This window comes from Leiobunum rupestre, chromosome 1 (assembly GCF_980474605.1).
Source record: "Leiobunum rupestre chromosome 1, qqLeiRupe1.1.hap1, whole genome shotgun sequence".
Classification (NCBI taxonomy): domain Eukaryota; kingdom Metazoa; phylum Arthropoda; class Arachnida; order Opiliones; family Sclerosomatidae; genus Leiobunum; species Leiobunum rupestre.
In genome coordinates this window covers 16,964,698-16,983,135 of record NC_143384.1, presented here as the reverse complement: position 1 = coordinate 16,983,135, position 18,438 = coordinate 16,964,698, and positions in this window count along the sequence as shown.

The following is an 18,438-nucleotide window of genomic DNA, read 5'->3' as shown; positions in this document are numbered from 1 at the left end:
TTCGAATAAAATTTAATTTTCAATAACCATTCGAATAAAATTTAATTTTCATTAACCATTCGAATAAAATTTAATTTTCACTAACCATTCGAATAAAATTTAATTTTCACTAACCATTCGAATAAAATTTAATTTTCATTAACCATTCGAATAAAATTTAATTTTCATTAACCATTCGAATAAAATTTAATTTTCACTAACCATTCGAATAAAATTTAATTTTCCCTAACCATTCGAATAAAATTTAATTTTCACTAACCATTCGAATAAAATTTAATTTTCATTAACCATTCGAATAAAATTTAATTTTCACTAACCATTCGAATAAAATTTAATTTTCACTAACCATTCGAATAAAATTTAATTTTCATTAACCATTCGAATAAAATTTAATTTTCATTAACCATTCGAATAAAATTTAATTTTCACTAGCCATTCGAATAAAATTTAATTTTCACTAACCATTCGAATAAAATTTAATTTTCATTAACCATTCGAATAAAATTTAATTTTCACTAACCATTCGAATAAATTTTAATTTTCACTAACCATTCGAATAAAATTTAATTTTCACTAACCATTCGAATAAAATTTAATTTTCATTAACCATTCGAATAAAATTTAATTTTCATTAACCATTCGAATAAAATTTAATTTTCACTAACCATTCGAATAAAATTTAATTTTCCCTAACCATTCGAATAAAATTTAATTTTCACTAACCATTCGAATAAAATTTAATTTTCATTAACCATTCGAATAAAATTTAATTTTCACTAACCATTCGAATAAAATTTAATTTTCACTAACCATTCGAATAAAATTTAATTTTCATTAACCATTCGAATAAAATTTAATTTTCATTAACCATTCGAATAAAATTTAATTTTCACTAGCCATTCGAATAAAATTTAATTTTCACTAACCATTCGAATAAAATTTAATTTTCATTAACCATTCGAATAAAATTTAATTTTCACTAACCATTCGAATAAATTTTAATTTTCACTAACCATTCGAATAAATATTATATGAATTAACAATGTTTAAAGGGCTCTTATGGAAATTCAAAATTGGAAAGACCGCTTACCCCGTAACAAATACTCCCAAACTCTTAATTATACCAGCCATAACCTTAAAATAATTCCATTCTCTTTAAAATTAAACCTATTTATTTATAGTTTTAAAGGAAGACCCCTTCAATTTTTCAAATTTCCGTGTACAGTGGCGCCAAACATTTTTAAAGCCTAAGGTAAGAGCGGCCAGAGCCGCAAACGTTGGTGTTCCACACCAAATACCTGAGGTTATATTCCCTTTAACTGTAGAAAACTCATTTTTATTATAATAAAAGAAAAAAACAAGTATTACTTACACGCTGGTCCGTGGGCCATTTGGCTCCTGTAGAGTCGAAATTTAACGTTATCAAGAGCCGGCCTACGTATCTTTGTAGACCCTCGTACTATCTGTTATGGCCCGACGTTTGGTGAGCAAAAATATACAATAAGCCTTTGTATAAAGTCATTACGCTTGCCGAGCTTGTTTTAATGTATCGCTTTCGTCACGAGATACGTAGGAGTTCAGTGAATCAGTTTTGAAGGTTAGATCTTTATAAAAAGGGCGACTCGTCGAATTTTAATTGGCTATCATAGTGAAACGTCACTTCTACGTCACGAGTGACGCGCCCGATACATCTAAACAAGAAGGCCAATGTTACTTTATAGAAAGGCCTATTGTTTTCATTTTATAGTCATTTGATGTAGTATAGTCTAATATTATATTTAGTTAATCGCGAGTTCTGCCTTAGATCAATAGTATTTATTGTCCAGGCTTTAATTTGGTTTGCTCGATCGATAGTTTCAAATTCTAGATTTAGTTAACCATCAAACCTAATTTACCACCACTGGCTTAAAGTAATTGATAATTTAGATTCCAGTATACTATTGAGATATGCTACGTCTTTAACGGTTAGTAATACTATTTCAATTATATTTAAAATATAATTATCAATAACTAATATTTATATTAAAAATTTGATCGAAAATATTTAAAAATATATTAATATTCAATATTTAAAATTTTAAAAAGACGTGTAATTCCCTTTCAGTCAACAGAGGGCGCTACAAAATGCTTAGTAGGAGGAGCCGGATTAAATAAGTAGTACATCATGTCACCACACCCCAATACTAAGTTAGTTTATTCTCAGTTTCTTCGATACGTGGATGATAATCGTTTGTAGTCGGAAATTTAAACTCTAAATAGCAAACCTTTTTATCTCCTTCTCACTAAACTATGCAATGACCTCTGAACTTTAAAATGTCGGGTCAGCTTCGCGCGCTTTCTTCTTCCTGACCTGTATCGTGTAACAAACGGTAAGTTACATAATTTGTGAAGTATCATTATTAATTTAATTTTCTGGTATATATGTAAGGTTATTGATTTGTATCAAAGTATATTTTACCACGCAATTTTATGGGTATTACAGGTGTTTTAATTGGATCGGCCCAGGCATTTTCTCAAAAACCATATTACCTAAAAATGTGAAATTGCAGGATGTACACTATCGGGGAAGATCGTTGTTATTTGTAAATTTCAGCAACATTTTGACATTTTTCACGGTTTTGGAATTTTTATTTTTTTAACGCTAGGTGGTAGACGAAAACTGTCAGTTAACAAGTTGTAAAACATTTTCGAAAACCGTAAATGAAATTGGTTTGGTCGGAATAGGTCAATTTGTCACCGATATATTAGATCATGAAAAATAACAAGTTGGTAGTAGGTGGCCGAAGCCTGTGTGTGTGTGTGTGTGTGTGTGTGCCTGTTTGGCTGCGGAAACGCGTTCGCAGTATCAGGGCAAAGTGTAAAAACCGTGTTCGTAGTTTTTGAAATTGTGGAAAACGTGTTTTCCAAAAACCGTTCTTTCTTCCATTGGGTGCAATTTGTGAGTTTATGTTGTGTGGTAACGTATGTTGGTGTGTTTGTAAGTGTGGTTTGTATGTGTTGTTTGAGTGAATTTTTGCGTATGTTGGGGTTTTTGTATTTATACTCTCCGTCTGCTACTAGTTATTGTTTTTTGGCACGAACCGACATTTAAAACCGCCGGACTTTTAACTGTGGGGATTCGTGAAGGAGGAAGTTCATAAGACGCCAGTTACTAGCAAAGAAGACTTGCACCAGATAATTATTGCAGCGTTTCTCATCGTAACTTCAGCTACAGCCCGTGGCTCATTTCAAAATATAAGACTGGTACATTTGTAAATTTTGTAACACTTTCGGAAATTGGCTTTTTCTCTCAAAATTAATTACCAATAAAAAAAAGTAGTTTAAAAAGCGTTCATTTTTAGCAGTTTTACAAACATTAGAATTTAGTAGTGTTGTTAATTTTTCGGAAAAATAAAATGCGGAAAATTTTCCGAATTGCGGAAATATTCCGCAAAACGGAAAAATAAAAAATTGAAACATAAATTACTTTTTAAAGGTTTTTAACTTTTTATCGATATAAAATGTATAATATCAGTAAAAATACTACAAAATATTAATAGTGTTACCTTGTTAATCAGTTAAAACTAGTCTAGAGGTTTAATTTAGATTCGAAAAAATTAGGCGAAAATTCCGCTTTATTTAAGTTTGTAAACAATATTAGACTAATCATGGAATGAAAACTTTTTTTAATTTTTTTCGGAAAAATACGGAAAATTTTCCGGAAAAAAGGCCTCGGTCATTTTCCGACTTAAAACACTACAATTTAGACATTTTTCTTTTAAAATTAGTTGTGAAAAGGCTGAGGCCACCTACTACCAACTTGTTATTTTTCATGACCTAATATCTCAACGACAAATTGATCTATTCCGATCAAACCAATTTCGTTTAAGGTTTTCGAGTATGCTCTACCACTTGTTCATTGGCAGTTTTCGTCTATCACCTAGCGTTAAAAAAATAAAAATTCCAAAACCATGAAATATGTTACGATGTTGCTGAATTTTACAAATAACAACGAACTTCCCTGATAGTGTACATCCTGAAAATTTCACATTTCTAGGTGATATAGTTTTTGAGCCACCTGAATTTAGGGCTTCAAAAGTCGCATGATGACTTAGGCCTAAGGTGGTGCCTTGGGTATTAGCCTAGCTGATTATTATTATTATTATTATTAAATCAAAACCTCCTGTATATGTATGCAACTAGAATGGCTAATGCCCAATTCACACTTTACAATTAATTGGGCCGCTTAAATGTATCCAACTAATTGTAAGCAAGAAAGTTGTATAGTGTGAACAGAAAAAGTGGGAACAATTGTTACATTTTGTCTGTTCACACTATACAATTTTCTTGCTTACAATTAGTTGGATACATTTAAGTTGCCCAATTAATTGTATAATGTGAACTTGGCTTAAACGAGAGCAGAGTGTGCCCTGATGAAATGGACGGGGATAAGATTTTATTATTAAACAGGGCATTCCATACCCTACGATATAAAAATAAGGCTCGTAAGTGTGGACTATTTTCCTTGCCATTTTAACTAGTTTATGTCGGCCATAATTAAGTTATGGTGGATTATTTGCTAAACAAGATCGTGTGGTTTTTTGCCTCGTGATCTGTCATGGTGGCTATTTTAAGGCCGGGCTTAGCTACAACGTATGCCAACGACGAACTCTACAGCCACGTTCAAACGTACCCTCGAAAACGTTTTTCCTCGTTTCGATCTCGCCGCGGTTCGTAGCGTTTGGAAATTCGTTTGTTCAAACGTTCGATTTCCAGTGAGTTTTGAAGAAAATTGGGCATCAAATTCAAATCAAATTCAAAGTATTTTATTTTTTATGAGTTAAGTCGGTTGTCAAGTAGTATAGCCATATAATTAGGAGTTCGTCTGCTCACGCATTTAAGTGACGTTTCAAAACATTCTAATTAAAGATGAATGCACCCAGAAGAAATTTGTTGACAAAACGTTTCGAGACATTTTCTTCTAAAAAAGGCATAGAAATTTTATACGGTGCAAAAACCGACTCGATGACGTCACGAATCGCTGGGACGCGCAACGGTCACTGTTCAGACGACGGGATACAAACGTTGCGGGAGCACTCGCAACGTTGCAGAGGGTTATGTGTGAACTGGGCTTATGCGCAATCACCGAATACGAGAGCCAATGAATTCGAAATATGCCTAACGTCTTAAATTATCCCAAGGTTAAGACCCGCCCGTTTATCTAGCAGCATTCGAAGCAAGAAGGCAATGAACCCTTAAACGTTCCGAGTGTCATGTATAATTTCCTCGTATTACGCAGCCATAGCTTCATTAGGAACGCACTGACTCTTTTCATCCCGCTAATAAAATTAATGGGCAAAATAACGCCCCGCCCTAAGCCCTCACGATGCCACCTTAAGGTGACGTGGTTAAACGCGTATAATACACAGCCGGAGATAAGGAAAAGTACAGGTTTTTTGGGGCAAAAGGGGAAGATGGCGCTAGATACAATGCAAAACCGTAATTGAAAAAGAATTGATTAAAGACAGAAACCGAGTTGTCAGATAAGATAAGAAATCACCCACTAAAATAGGTTCTAAAACCGCCTAATTATCCACCCAAAATGTAAAATAGCACGGTTTTTCGCTAAATTTAATTGTTTTTAAACACCATAATTTACGTAGAAATCGTAAAATTTACTGATTAAATAATTTACCAATATTTCTGAGAAAATTATTTTTGGATCATATTTCTAAAATTTAAAAGCAAATAATGATTGCCTTAATTTTTCGATTTGGGTACATTTGTTCGAATTTCATTCGTCCAAACGATGGTACAAATGTCCGAATGATCATTTGTCCGAATGCCGGAAAACAGGATCGTATGTCCGAAAACGTATTTCATTTGCCAGAAAAATTTATCACAACTTTTGTTGGTGATTTAGTTGTTCAATTTATGTCAACTTCACTGGCGAATTTCATTTGTTCGAATAATCGTTTGTCCGTTTTTTCGAACATTAGGAATTGGTTGTTTTTTAAAATATTGTTAATATAAGAAAATAGTAACATTAACGTGAACCTAACCTAACCTAACCTAAAATATCCACAACATTCAACGCAATTCAATACAATTTAGTTTTTTATTTTTAATTCTTGCACTAAAAAAAATCCAGACCAAAAACAACAGCAATAAGAAATACTAATTTAGCGACAGAATTCAGACAAGTGATGCTACCGATTCGGACGAATGAAACAAACAAATTGTCCAATTCGAACAGTTGAAACATTTTTTATTTGTTCCACCGTTCGGCCGATTGAAATTCGAACAAATGTACCTACCCCAATTTTTCTATAAAACGCAAAATAATTATTTTAATATTCTATAAAGTATTACTATAATCAGCTATGCTAATACCCAAGGTATACCACCTTAGGTCCAAGTCATGTAGCGACTTTCAATGCCATTAATTGAAGGCCTAGGTTTTCTTCTGCCTGTCACCCTTTAAATCTACTTTCCTTCCAAACAATTAACCTGGTGGTAGGCCAAGTTGTTCTGTTGTTGGCCTACCACCATGAATGAATGAATTTTTATTTACCCAAAAGATCCATTTTAAATCAGTGAGGAGCAAAGGCTCGCAGGGACATAATGATGATATAGAAACAGATAAACAATAAGAAACGTTAATATAATAAGTTTCGAGTTATTATATAAAAAAAAGCACGCGTGAATACTGGGAATAGGAAAATAACGGATAATTTTAGTTCAATGTGGACAAACTTGGCGTCGCTGAAGTCGATTTCCGGCGTAGTTTCGTAGAGAAGCTGGAGCGTTCTCGTTCAATTTTGACAAAAAGGCGCCGTTGTTGTCGGTTAAATGATTAGGCTTACTAAGTTTTAGACCTTTTATTTGGGAAATTGGTCCTTTAAACGTTTCAGTAATGGTAATTAACCATTGTGTTAAGTAAAAATAACCAGTAAGCCACGTATGGCTGAGGTTTTTTATGAAATTCACTGGAATCCATTTCATTTCTAAATTAAAAAAAATTAATGAACTAAGCCTAACCTAACTTCCTCGCACGTACCGTCGCCTAAGCCCCGATCAAGCCTCTCGCAGTGATAGTTGAACTGAACTCTTGAGGCGCTTCAAAGTGGCTTCCGATTTAGGCCACGCCTACCGTTTCAAAATATCGGGAACAATGAGTCCTCTTAGATTCTTTGTCCATGCGCCACGCGAGCCAACAGCTCCCTACATTTACTATTACCATAAGTGTATAATATTACTTTATAAGTGTGACACTTCCAATTCTTAATATTCAAAAGTTTTACAGAGAGCTATTCACAAGACAGACTGCATTACGGGCTTCGTCTCGCTAGGGGAGATTACTAGTTCTCAGTACAATATTCTCCAAAGTGACAAACCTATGGAACAATATTATAGACTTATGCTATTACCATTAACCTCAATAATTATTTTTAGGATAGGGGATATCGAACAACTCAGGGCAAACAATTTTTAACCATACATGTTTGGAATTTCAATAGGCGAAACTATAAAGTAAATTTGGTCTTAACCAACTTGTTAAAATGGGAAAACAAAATCACGTGACTACCATATCACAGGCCAACTTCGATTCGGTAAATCGTTTTCATGGTTGGCCTTGTGACGGAAAAGAAAAAAATATTTCTTTCAGATACAGCAGATAACTAATTATTACAAGATGTTTTAAATAATAATAATAATAATTAGATAATTTATATGAATCGATCAAAATTTAAAGCACCATTGGCAAAACAAAATGAATATTTGTTCGTATTTCTTACGATAGATGGCGCTGCAATTTTTCACAAAGTCACGTGACTACCATCTTTTCAACCCCCCTGGGTTTTATAGTTTCGCGGCACTTTCGCCTATTGATGTTTCGTACCAAAAAAACTGTCAAAATTGGCAGCAAAATATTACAACTGGCAGCCCTGCGACCCTATTGCAACTGGCAGCCCTTCGACCCTAAAATCTACGCTGTGACGTAAAACTATAATCGGAAGGGAGGGGGAGGGGCTTACGGAGGGGGGGATAATTATGTAGGCGCAGTCCAAGTCACCTTTGAAATGTATGAAGATGGATGAGGTGGGTGGTTTAAAACTTTGGGGGTTCAAAACCTCCGAATTAAACCCGGTAACAATAGCCCGGGTGGGGGCGGTTATCCCTACCTGAAATCTAACTGGGGGGAAGTTCGCTTCTTATCTGAAATTTACCACCCACTAAACTCTCCCTCTTTTGTTTTTTCTATCCATAGTGATCGCGCGAGCCTCCATTGTCAGCGCCATCTAGATTTCATAACGGAAATGAGTTTGGGATATTTTTCGATTTTTCGATCGTATCTTTTGCGGCGAGCGTGGCAAAGGGCTATCCGAAATTCTTGCTTCATTCTTTGTGGCTAAAAATTATCTTCGGTTGCGTATTTTAACCTTTTCTTCAGCCTTTCCATCATCCAGCAAAAGGATCCACCCTGTTTTAAGCAAATTAGCGGGGCTTAAAATATCACATTTTTTTCTTTCGAATTTTGGGGAAATTTTATGGTTTATTAATATTCGCATTTACTCGCGGTCAAAATTATACGGAATTTTGAAAATGCGGCTTTAGATTTTACGCCTTGCCCATTAATTTGGGCCGGTTGGTAAATTGAAGTTCAGTTGGCAAAGTGATGATTTTGATAACCAAGTAAAGGTGGAAAATTAAATAAAATTTTCCATTTCACTTTTGGTCATTTTGGGATTTTAAGGGTCGGCTTCGTTTCCGTTCAAACTATTTGGTATTTTAACTGACTTCACTCCCGGTCAAACTACTCGGTATTTTAACTGATTTCACTGCCGGTAAAACTACTCTGTATTTTACCTGACTTCACTCCCGGTAAAACTACTCTGTATTTTAGATGGCTTCACTTCCGTTCAGACTATTCGGTATTTTAGCTGACTTCACTTCCGGTCAAACTATTCTGAATTTTAGATACCTTCACTTCCGCTCAGACTATTCGGTATTTTAACTGATTTCACTGCCGGTAAAACTACTCTGTATTTTACCTGACTTCACTCCCGGTAAAACTACTCTGTATTTCAGCTGGCTTCACTTCCGTTCAGACTATTCGGTATTTTAGCTGACTTCACTTCCGGTCAAACTATTCTGAATTTTAGATACCTTCACTTCCGCTCAGACTACTCGGTATTTTAACTGATTTCACTGCCGGTAAAACTACTCTGTATTTTACCTGACTTCACTCCCGGTAAAACTACTCTGTATTTTAGATGGCTTCACTTCCGTTCAGACTATTCGGTATTTTAGCTGACTTCACTTCCGGTCAAACTATTCTGAATTTTAGATACCTTCACTTCCGCTCAGACTATTCGGTATTTTAGCTGACTTCACTTCCGTTCAAACTATTCGGTATTTTAGCTGACTTCACTCCCGGTCAAACTACTCGGTATTTTAACTGACTTCACTCCCGTTCAACTACTCTGTATTTTAGATGGCTTCACTTCCGTTCAGACTATTCGGTATTATACCTGACTTCACTTCCAGTCAAACTACACGGTTTTTTAACTGACTTCACTCCCGTTCAAACTACTCTGTATTTTAGATGGCTTCACTTCCGTTCAGACTATTCGGTATTTTACCTGACTTCACTCCCGGTAAAACTACTCTGTATTTTAGATGGCTTCACTTCCGTTCAGACTATTCGGTATTTTACCTGACTTCACTTCCGGTCAAACTACTCGGTATTTTAACTGACTTCACTCCCGTTCAAACTACTCTGTATTTTAGATGGCTTCACTTCCGTTCAGACTATTCGGTATTTTACCTGACTTCACTTCCGGTCAAACTACTCGGTATTTTAACTGACTTCACTCCCGTTCAAACTACTCTGTATTTTAGATGGCTTCACTTCCGTTCAGACTATTCGGTATTATACCTGACTTCACTTCCAGTCAAACTACACGGTTTTTTAACTGACTTCACTCCCGTTCAAACTACTCTGTATTTTAGATGGCTTCACTTCCGTTCAGACTATTCGGTATTTTACCTGACTTCACTCCCGGTAAAACTACTCTGTATTTTAGATGGCTTCACTTCCGTTCAGACTATTCGGTATTTTAGCTGACTTCACTTCCGGTCAAACTATTCTGAATTTTAGATACCTTCACTTCCGCTCAGACTATTCGGTATTTTAACTGATTTCACTGCCGGTAAAACTACTCTGTATTTTACCTGACTTCACTCCCGGTAAAACTACTCTGTATTTCAGCTGGCTTCACTTCCGTTCAGACTATTCGGTATTTTAGCTGACTTCACTTCCGGTCAAACTATTCTGAATTTTAGATACCTTCACTTCCGCTCAGACTACTCGGTATTTTAACTGATTTCACTGCCGGTAAAACTACTCTGTATTTTACCTGACTTCACTCCCGGTAAAACTACTCTGTATTTTAGATGGCTTCACTTCCGTTCAGACTATTCGGTATTTTAGCTGACTTCACTTCCGGTCAAACTATTCTGAATTTTAGATACCTTCACTTCCGCTCAGACTATTCGGTATTTTAGCTGACTTCACTTCCGTTCAAACTATTCGGTATTTTAGCTGACTTCACTCCCGGTCAAACTACTCGGTATTTTAACTGACTTCACTCCCGTTCAACTACTCTGTATTTTAGATGGCTTCACTTCCGTTCAGACTATTCGGTATTATACCTGACTTCACTTCCAGTCAAACTACACGGTTTTTTAACTGACTTCACTCCCGTTCAAACTACTCTGTATTTTAGATGGCTTCACTTCCGTTCAGACTATTCGGTATTTTACCTGACTTCACTCCCGGTAAAACTACTCTGTATTTTAGATGGCTTCACTTCCGTTCAGACTATTCGGTATTTTACCTGACTTCACTTCCGGTCAAACTACTCGGTATTTTAACTGACTTCACTCCCGTTCAAACTACTCTGTATTTTAGATGGCTTCACTTCCGTTCAGACTATTCGGTATTTTACCTGACTTCACTTCCGGTCAAACTACTCGGTATTTTAACTGACTTCACTCCCGTTCAAACTACTCTGTATTTTAGATGGCTTCACTTCCGTTCAGACTATTCGGTATTATACCTGACTTCACTTCCAGTCAAACTACACGGTTTTTTAACTGACTTCACTCCCGTTCAAACTACTCTGTATTTTAGATGGCTTCACTTCCGTTCAGACTATTCGGTATTTTACCTGACTTCACTCCCGGTAAAACTACTCTGTATTTTAGATGGCTTCACTTCCGTTCAGACTATTCGGTATTTTAGCTGACTTCACTTCCGGTCAAACTATTCTGAATTTTAGATACCTTCACTTCCGCTCAGACTATTCGGTATTTTAACTGATTTCACTGCCGGTAAAACTACTCTGTATTTTACCTGACTTCACTCCCGGTAAAACTACTCTGTATTTCAGCTGGCTTCACTTCCGTTCAGACTATTCGGTATTTTAGCTGACTTCACTTCCGGTCAAACTATTCTGAATTTTAGATACCTTCACTTCCGCTCAGACTACTCGGTATTTTAACTGATTTCACTGCCGGTAAAACTACTCTGTATTTTACCTGACTTCACTCCCGGTAAAACTACTCTGTATTTTAGATGGCTTCACTTCCGTTCAGACTATTCGGTATTTTAGCTGACTTCACTTCCGGTCAAACTATTCTGAATTTTAGATACCTTCACTTCCGCTCAGACTATTCGGTATTTTAGCTGACTTCACTTCCGTTCAAACTATTCGGTATTTTAGCTGACTTCACTCCCGGTCAAACTACTCGGTATTTTAACTGACTTCACTCCCGTTCAACTACTCTGTATTTTAGATGGCTTCACTTCCGTTCAGACTATTCGGTATTATACCTGACTTCACTTCCAGTCAAACTACACGGTTTTTTAACTGACTTCACTCCCGTTCAAACTACTCTGTATTTTAGATGGCTTCACTTCCGTTCAGACTATTCGGTATTTTACCTGACTTCACTCCCGGTAAAACTACTCTGTATTTTAGATGGCTTCACTTCCGTTCAGACTATTCGGTATTTTACCTGACTTCACTTCCGGTCAAACTACTCGGTATTTTAACTGACTTCACTCCCGTTCAAACTACTCTGTATTTTAGATGGCTTCACTTCCGTTCAGACTATTCGGTATTTTACCTGACTTCACTTCCGGTCAAACTACTCGGTATTTTAACTGACTTCACTCCCGTTCAAACTACTCTGTATTTTAGATGGCTTCACTTCCGTTCAGACTATTCGGTATTATACCTGACTTCACTTCCAGTCAAACTACACGGTTTTTTAACTGACTTCACTCCCGTTCAAACTACTCTGTATTTTAGATGGCTTCACTTCCGTTCAGACTATTCGGTATTTTACCTGACTTCACTCCCGGTAAAACTACTCTGTATTTTAGATGGCTTCACTTCCGTTCAGACTATTCGGTATTTTACCTGACTTCACTTCCGGTCAAACTACTCGGTATTTTAACTGACTTCACTCCCGTTCAAACTACTCTGTATTTTAGATGGCTTCACTTCCGTTCAGACTATTCGGTATTTTAGCTGACTTCACTTCCGTTCAAACTATTCGGTATTTTAGCTGACTTCACTTCCGGTCAAACTATTCTGTATTTTAGATACCTTCACTTCCGCTCAGACTATTCGGTATTTTAGCTGACTTCACTTCCGTTCAAACTATTCGGTATTTTAGCTGACTTCACTCCCGGTCAAACTACTCGGTATTTTAACTGATTTCACTGCCGGTAAAACTACTCTGTATTTTACCTGACTTCACTCCCGTTCAAACTACTCTGTATTTTAGATGGCTTCACTTCCGTTCAGACTATTCGGTATTTTACCTGACTTCACTTCCGGTCAAACTACTCGGTATTTTAACTGACTTCACTCCCGTTCAAACTACTCTGTATTTTAGATGGCTTCACTTCCGTTCAGACTATTCGGTATTTTACCTGACTTCACTTCCGGTCAAACTACTCGGTATTTTAACTGACTTCACTCCCGTTCAAACTACTCTGTATTTTAGATGGCTTCACTTCCGTTCAGACTATTCGGTATTTTACCTGACTTCACTTCCGGTCAAACTACTCTGTATTTTAGATGGCTTCACTTCCGTTCAGACTATTCGGTATTTTACCTGACTTCACTTCCGGTCAAACTACTCGGTATTTTAACTGACTTCACTCCCGTTCAAACTACTCTTTATTTTAGATGGCTTCACTTCCGTTCAGACTATTCGGTATTTTACCTGACTTCACTTCCGGTCAAACTACTCGGTATTTTAACTGACTTCACTCCCGTTCAAACTACTCTGTATTTTAGATGGCTTCACTTCCGTTCAGACTATTCGGTATTTTACCTGACTTCACTCCCGGTAAAACTACTCTGTATTTTAGATGGCTTCACTTCCGTTCAGACTATTCGGTATTTTACCTGACTTCACTTCCGGTCAAACTACTCGGTATTTTAACTGACTTCACTCCCGTTCAAACTACTCTGTATTTTAGATGGCTTCACTTCCGTTCAGACTATTCGGTATTTTACCTGACTTCACTCCCGGTAAAACTACTCTGTATTTTAGATGGCTTCACTTCCGTTCAGACTATTCGGTATTTTACCTGACTTCACTCCCGGTAAAACTACTCTGTATTTTAGATGGCTTCACTTCCGTTCAGACTATTCGGTATTTTACCTGACTTCACTCCCGGTAAAACTACTCTGTATTTTAGATGGCTTCACTTCCGTTCAGACTATTCGGTATTTTACCTGACTTCACTTCCGGTCAAACTACTCGGTATTTTACCTGACTTCACTCCCGGTAAAACTACTCTGTATTTTAGATGGCTTCACTTCCGTTCAGACTATTCGGTATTTTACCTGACTTCACTTCCGGTCAAACTACTCGGTATTTTAACTGACTTCACTCCCGTTCAAACTACTCTGTATTTTAGATGGCTTCACTTCCGTTCAGACTATTCGGTATTTTACCTGACTTCACTCCCGGTAAAACTACTCTGTATTTTAGATGGCTTCACTTCCGTTCAGACTATTCGGTATTTTACCTGACTTCACTTCCGGTCAAACTACTCGGTATTTTAACTGACTTCACTCCCGTTCAAACTACTCTGTATTTTAGATGGCTTCACTTCCGTTCAGACTATTCGGTATTTTACCTGACTTCACTCCCGGTAAAACTACTCTGTATTTTAGATGGCTTCACTTCCGTTCAGACTATTCGGTATTTTACCTGACTTCATTTCCGGTCAAACTACTCGGTATTTTAACTGACTTCACTCCCGTTCAAACTACTCTGTATTTTAGATGGCTTCACTTCCGTTCAGACTATTCGGTATTTTACCTGACTTCACTTCCGGTCAAACTACTCGGTATTTTAACTGACTTCACTCCCGTTCAAACTACTCTGTATTTTAGATGGCTTCACTTCCGTTCAGACTATTCGGTATTTTAGCTGACTTCACTCCCGGTAAAACTACTCTGTATTTTAGATGGCTTCACTTCCGTTCAGACTATTCGGTATTTTACCTGACTTCACTTCCGGTCAAACTACTCGGTATTTTAACTGACTTCACTCCCGTTCAAACTACTCTGTATTTTAGATGGCTTCACTTCCGTTCAGACTATTCGGTATTTTACCTGACTTCACTCCCGGTAAAACTACTCTGTATTTTAGATGGCTTCACTTCCGTTCAGACTATTCGGTATTTTAGCTGACTTCACTCCCGTTCAAACTACTCTGTATTTTAGATGGCTTCACTTCCGTTCAGACTATTCGGTATTTTACCTGACTTCACTTCCGGTCAAACTACTCGGTATTTTAACTGACTTCACTCCCGTTCAAACTACTCTGTATTTTAGATGGCTTCACTTCCGTTCAGACTATTCGGTATTTTAGCTGACTTCACTCCCGGTAAAACTACTCTGTATTTTAGATGGCTTCACTTCCGTTCAGACTATTCGGTATTTTACCTGACTTCACTTCCGGTCAAACTACTCGGTATTTTAACTGACTTCACTCCCGTTCAAACTACTCTGTATTTTAGATGGCTTCACTTCCGTTCAGACTATTCGGTATTTAACCTGACTTCACTCCCGGTAAAACTACTCTGTATTTTAGATGGCTTCACTTCCGTTCAGACTATTCGGTATTTTAGCTGACTTCACTCCCGTTCAAACTACTCTGTATTTTAGATGGCTTCACTTCCGTTCAGACTATTCGGTATTTTACCTGACTTCACTTCCGGTCAAACTACTCGGTATTTTAACTGACTTCACTCCCGTTCAAACTACTCTGTATTTTAGATGGCTTCACTTCCGTTCCGACTATTCGGTATTTTACCTGACTTCACTCCCGGTAAAACTACTCTGTATTTTAGATGGCTTCACTTCCGTTCAGACTATTCGGTATTTTACCTGACTTCACTTCCGGTCAAACTACTCGGTATTTTAACTGACTTCACTCCCGTTCAAACTACTCTGTATTTTAGATGGCTTCACTTCCGTTCAGACTATTCGGTATTTTAGCTGACTTCACTCCCGGTAAAACTACTCTGTATTTTAGATGGCTTCACTTCCGTTCAGACTATTCGGTATTTTACCTGACTTCACTTCCGGTCAAACTACTCGGTATTTTAACTGACTTCACTCCCGTTCAAACTACTCTGTATTTTAGATGGCTTCACTTCCGTTCAGACTATTCGGTATTTTACCTGACTTCACTCCCGGTAAAACTACTCTGTATTTTAGATGGCTTCACTTCCGTTCAGACTATTCGGTATTTTAGCTGACTTCACTCCCGTTCAAACTACTCTGTATTTTAGATGGCTTCACTTCCGTTCAGACTATTCGGTATTTTACCTGACTTCACTTCCGGTCAAACTACTCGGTATTTTAACTGACTTCACTCCCGTTCAAACTACTCTGTATTTTAGATGGCTTCACTTCCGTTCAGACTATTCGGTATTTTAGCTGACTTCACTCCCGGTAAAACTACTCTGTATTTTAGATGGCTTCACTTCCGTTCAGACTATTCGGTATTTTACCTGACTTCACTTCCGGTCAAACTACTCGGTATTTTAACTGACTTCACTCCCGTTCAAACTTCTCTGTATTTTAGATGGCTTCACTTCCGTTCAGACTATTCGGTATTTTACCTGACTTCACTCCCGGTAAAACTACTCTGTATTTAAGATGGCTTCACTTCCGTTCAGACTATTCGGTATTTTAGCTGACTTCACTCCCGTTCAAACTACTCTGTATTTTAGATGGCTTCACTTCCGTTCAGACTATTCGGTATTTTACCTGACTTCACTTCCGGTCAAACTACTCGGTATTTTAACTGACTTCACTCCCGTTCAAACTACTCTGTATTTTAGATGGCTTCACTTCCGTTCAGACTATTCGGTATTTTACCTGACTTCACTCCCGGTAAAACTACTCTGTATTTTAGATGGCTTCACTTCCGTTCAGACTATTCGGTATTTTACCTGACTTCACTTCCGGTCAAACTACTCGGTATTTTAACTGACTTCACTCCCGTTCAAACTACTCTGTATTTTAGATGGCTTCACTTCCGTTCAGACTATTCGGTATTTTAGCTGACTTCACTCCCGGTAAAACTACTCTGTATTTTAGATGGCTTCACTTCCGTTCAGACTATTCGTTATTTTACCTGACTTCACTCCCGGTAAAACTACTCTGTATTTTAGATGGCTTCACTTCCGTTCAGACTATTCGGTATTTTACCTGACTTCACTTCCGGTCAAACTACTCGGTATTTTAACTGACTTCACTCCCGTTCAAACTACTCTGTATTTTAGATGGCTTCACTTCCGTTCAGACTATTCGGTATTTTAGCTGACTTCACTCCCGGTAAAACTACTCTGTATTTTAGATGGCTTCACTTCCGTTCAGACTATTCGGTATTTTACCTGACTTCACTCCCGGTAAAACTACTCTGTATTTTAGATGGCTTCACTTCCGTTCAGACTATTCGGTATTTTACCTGACTTCACTTCCGGTCAAACTACTCGGTATTTTAACTGACTTCACTCTCGTTCAAACTACTCTGTATTTTAGATGGCTTCACTTCCGTTCAGACTATTCGGTATTTTACCTGACTTCACTTCCGGTCAAACTATTCGGTATTTTACCTGACTTCACTTCCGGTCAAACTACTCGGTATTTTAACTGACTTCACTCCCGTTCAAACTACTCTGTATTTTAGATGGCTTCACTTCCGTTCAGACTATTCGGTATTTTACCTGACTTCACTCCCGGTAAAACTACTCTGTATTTTAGATGGCTTCACTTCCGTTCAGACTATTCGGTATTTTACCTGACTTCACTTCCGGTCAAACTACTCGGTATTTTAACTGACTTCACTCCCGTTCAAACTACTCTGTATTTTAGATGGCTTCACTTCCGTTCAGACTATTCGGTATTTTACCTGACTTCACTCCCGGTAAAACTACTCTGTATTTTAGATGGCTTCACTTCCGTTCAGACTATTCGGTATTTTACCTGACTTCACTTCCGGTCAAACTACTCGGTATTTTAACTGACTTCACTCCCGTTCAAACTACTCTGTATTTTAGATGGCTTCACTTCCGTTCAGACTATTCGGTATTTTACCTGACTTCACTTCCGGTCAAACTACTCGGTATTTTAACTGACTTCACTCCCGTTCAAACTACTCTGTATTTTAGATGGCTTCACTTCCCTTCAGACTATTCGGTATTTTACCTGACTTCACTCCCGGTAAAACTACTCTGTATTTTAGATGGCTTCACTTCCGTTCAGACTATTCGGTATTTTACCTGACTTCTCTTCCGGTCAAACTACTCGGTATTTTAACTGACTTCACTCCCGTTCAAACTACTCTGTATTTTAGATGGCTTCACTTCCGTTCAGACTATTCGGTATTTTAGCTGACTTCACTCCCGGTAAAACTACTCTGTATTTTAGATGGCTTCACTTCCGTTCAGACTATTCGGTATTTTACCTGACTTCACTTCCGGTCAAACTACTCGGTATTTTAACTGACTTCACTCCCGTTCAAACTACTCTGTATTTTAGATGGCTTCACTTCCGTTCAGACTATTCGGTATTTTACCTGACTTCACTTCCGGTCAAACTACTCGGTATTTTAACTGACTTCACTCCCGTTCAAACTACTCTGTATTTTAGATGGCTTCACTTCCGTTCAGACTATTCGGTATTTTACCTGACTTCACTCCCGGTAAAACTACTCTGTATTTTAGATGGCTTCACTTCCGTTCAGACTATTCGGTATTTTACCTGACTTCACTTCCGGTCAAACTACTCGGTATTTTAACTGACTTCACTCCCGTTCAAACTACTCTGTATTTTAGATGGCTTC